General features: G+C 38.7%; 1 pseudogene; it reads left to right on the top strand.

Moving 5' to 3' along the window:
- Positions 1 to 3,764: 3,764 nt before the first annotated feature.
- Positions 3,765 to 4,257, top strand: LOC138001441 (uncharacterized; annotated as a pseudogene).

Consider the following 4,257-nt stretch of genomic DNA (forward strand, 5'->3'; position numbering starts at 1 on the left):
GAAACCCTGAGGTGCAAGGGCAGCCAATGTGACACTACCGTTCTCTCTATATTGAATATACTAGAGCCATAATAAAACAGCCCAAATAATTTGTGTTGAATAAAAGTAAAACATTTGGAAGAAAATTATTAAATTTGCAGAGCACCACAAGTGCTTCCTGTTCCTCTTCACTCGGTGAGGAATTTTCCGTTTGTCTTCGGAGACTGATTGAATGGAACTTTTTCACCCCAAATTAAGTAGTTTCGAATTTTGGTGCGTTATATTTCCTTCAATTCTCAACATATCAAAGATTGCTCATACGGGATTGGCGTGCATTCATCTTTGACTAAGATGCAACAAACTGCGGTTATTTTCGAAATAAAACGAGAGGGTAGGAGTTTCTGTAGCAGACTCGGTAGTTCTCAGTTTGAGGTCTCAAAACTAAAAGGCAATATTAAATACCAAAAAACTAAAACTTAATTCAAATAATTCAATCTATTAGCTTTAATGTGATATATGGTTGACCCCGTACAAAAAGAAGCGGCGTGACAATTTCATTTTTCCGCGGACACCTCATTTTCCTTTACCAAGACCTTAAACTTTTTCCGTAGACAAAGGCTTTTCATAGACGCACCGTGACAAAATATAGGACGCAAACTGAGCCTTTGGTATACAGACCGTAGTTAACGAACAACAAATACGACTCGGATTAACATAAACACAAACCTACACACGCACATAGGAAAAACACCTTCCTGGTCTCGATGGAATGCTACTGTTAAGTAAGCCGTGAAATGCAAATCTTAGCCCATTGTTGACATCCACAATTTAACTACATGGTTTAAGACTGTTTTCCTTTTCAATGCCTTAATTTAAATATTATTGTTTAGTGTAAGGGAACAAAGACATAGAAAAGAAATAACTAAATACAGCGCGAATCATAAGGTTGAAACCAGCCTTATTCACTTGTCTCTGACTCCTTGTGATTTACTTTAAATTGATCCGGTATGGAATTAACATTGTATTTTTCCTGACCAACTAGAAGATGTCGATCGATCACCTTACAGTTAACTCCACGATCCTTGAGATATGTCAAGGTGTGACCCTAATTAGATGCACGCGGATTTCAATAAGTGTCCCCTTGCTCTTCTCGCCAACTTCAACATCAATCGTGTCTCGGAATACAGACAATTTACGTCACAAAGTGTACCCCAAATGGTGCTCTTTAAGTAAAGATAAACTGCTGCATTTACCCAAAGCTAAAAATAACGCTAACCTTTACGCTTACCTTATTGTTGAAAATAGGTAGCAAATGCTTAGACTTAAAGGGACACTTCGTATTAGATGTCGAAATTGGGCGTGCATCGAATTAGGGTCAAACCTGGACATAAGTGAGATCCTTGGCCTTTTCCGTTGCTTTAACTAGAGTACGACGTTCTTTTTGAATGGCTCTTGCATAATCCTGTGTCATGTAAACATCTTTGAGGGTGTGGGACTTTGAAATTTATTTTTCCTTGACCATACTAACTCCCTGTCTTTTCGACACACAAACCTGGAAATAATTGGTCGCATCCTAACATCCGAAGGCTTTCCGATTCTCTGAACGGGATGAAAGCTGATATTTGTATTGTCCATACCAAGATCTCCTTAAATCAAGGTATGTATTTTGTGTTCACAATTTCGCCGAGCTCTTCAGGTATATTCATGAAGTTCTCACGACTTGTCTGTTTTGTGTCTCTGCATGTGCTTAAAATCGACTCGGTCTTCTTTAGTTGACTTCGGAGCGCGTCAATCTCACACTGTTGTGAGTCATTGACCTTTTTATGGACTTGGAGATCTTCAGAAAGTCCGTCTATTCTAGCTTACGCTTCTTCCAAAGACTTCTCCATTCCATAACCTTTCCGTTTAAATCGTCAAGTTTTCGTTTCATTTAATGTCAAAAGCAATCCATATCAGCATCTAGTTCTTCCAACTTCGTTTCTAAGCTATCTCTTAAATTGCTTATTGAATGAGAAATCCGAGAAAGCGCGTCATCTTCGAAATAGCTTGAGAGGTCTTTAGCCGCCACTTTGTGTTATTACATTATTATTATTATTATTATTATTATTATTATTATTATTATTATTATTATTATTGATTGAGGACAATATTAGGCTGCGATTTTAGAATGCTGCAGAAAACGAAGGAAAGTTCAAAAAAGCCAATTCTAATTTTAAAATGCAAGCCACATTTACAAACACGCTCGACATACTACACGCAAGCAAACGGTAGCTCCACTCTTAACTTCCGACCTACATCCCCCGCCCCAAAAAAACCTCTCTGCGAAAATCTTCTATTCTGGAATACTCTTCCGGGAGCTCGGTAATTTTCGAAGATTGCGACATATACAAACTAAAATTTACTTAAGATTTCTAAAAGTTTAGATATCGCATGAACTGTATTAAATATAAAGGACGAAACGTTCTTTTAAAAAACATATTATATTTACATATGTATTCAGAGCTTTCATGATCGTCTTTCGTTTTTGTGTTTGAAAAATGGTAACAAGGCACATTTTTCTCCAGTCATCTTCCGAAATTTACGGTTTTCTGGGAATAACTATATCCTCTATAAGTACAGTTTCCAACCACTTTAATCCCTATTTTTTTTGTACATGGCTGTTAGCTGGTAAACGCCTGTGCAAAAATTCATTAGTTTAGAGCTCTTTGTGTATGTGGTTGCTGCGTTTAAAACGTTTCACTGATTGACTTTTCTGACACTTGAAGAACAGATATATTTATGCCACTTGTCCATACTAAGTGTTAGTTTTTCACTCACATTCCCAATTAGTTTCCTGACATACCATTTAAAGCTTCCAAACATTCCTTAAAAGGTATTTACATGATAATCAAGTGAAGCTATGATCTTCGCAGATGTGAACGCAATTTTTGCAATTGCGTAGAGAAGCCTGAAAAATTCAGGACTTCAACGGGGTTTGAACCCGTGACCTCGCTATACCGGTGCGACGCTCTAACCAACTAAGCTATGAAGCAACTGACGTTGGGAGCTGGTCATTTGTGGGTTCTAATGTTCCCGTAAGGAATGGATCAACGATCATATATGATGAATTGGATCATATATGAACTGCGCACATGAAATCAAATGAAGCTATGATCTTCGCAGTTGTGAACGCAATCCGTTGAAGTCCTGAATTTTTCAGTCTTCTCTACGCGCAATTGCAAAAATTGCGTTCATATCTGCAAAGATCATAGCTTCACTTGATTTCATATCCGCAGTTCATATATGGTCCAGTTCCAAATCATTTTATCGTTAGATGATAATGTTAGCCCTTGGAAAGTTTTCTTGTCTCACTATCTTAAGAACGAAGGAACTAGTTTTCTGCTTCAGTGCAATTTCAATCCATCGCGCCCATCCTGCAAATTACCAATTTTTCATAAAGTATGTCTTGAAGCTTGGTCTGACTTCAATGCTTCAATGGTCATCATGATATCATAGCTACAAAACAGGACGTTTTAAATGAGATTATCTGGAACAATCAATCAAGCAATCAAACAAACAATCAAGAGTGTAACAATATGCCCTACGCGACGGCATAAAGATTGTGATTACAACTTGATCTTAAGTTCCAAATTTTGATCAGTGATCAATCGTGTCCAATAAACCTTGGGAAACCTCCACTCTTACGGAACTCCTGTTGTCTCGATCTTCTTATTACACGGTGGCAGGAGTGGTGAAACGAACCTGGACGTAGAAACCCTCTCAAGATTTGAATAATAAAGCGATAAATGGCCGCAGGATATAGTTTACCGCCGCCCTCGGCGCTCGAAATTCATGATGCCAACGTGGCAGAAAAATGGAAAAAGTTGCGCCTCGCTTGGGACAATTACTCGCTTGCGACTGAACTTAGCAAAAAGGCTGAGAAAGTACAGGTGGCTACATTACTGATTATTATTGGCGAATAAGCAAGAGACGTATTCAACCTTCACAGACTGGGAGAGCGAGGAAAGCAAACAAAAAATAACGCCTGTGTTGGAGAAATTTGCGGCGTACTGCTAGCCTTGCAAAAACATACCCTGCAAGCGCTATAGCTATAACAAGCGGGCTCAAGAACCCGGTGAATTGTACGATCAGTACAAGACTGAACTGCGAAAATTGGCTGAGAATTGTGATTTTCACTCGATCACAACCGATGAGATCCTGCGTGACCGACTCATTTTTGGTATACGTGATGCCAAAGTCCGCGAGCGATTACTGAGCACTACCCCCTTCCTACCATAG

The sequence above is a fragment of the Montipora foliosa genome, chromosome 4 (assembly GCF_036669935.1).
Source record: "Montipora foliosa isolate CH-2021 chromosome 4, ASM3666993v2, whole genome shotgun sequence".
Taxonomy (NCBI): domain Eukaryota; kingdom Metazoa; phylum Cnidaria; class Anthozoa; order Scleractinia; family Acroporidae; genus Montipora; species Montipora foliosa.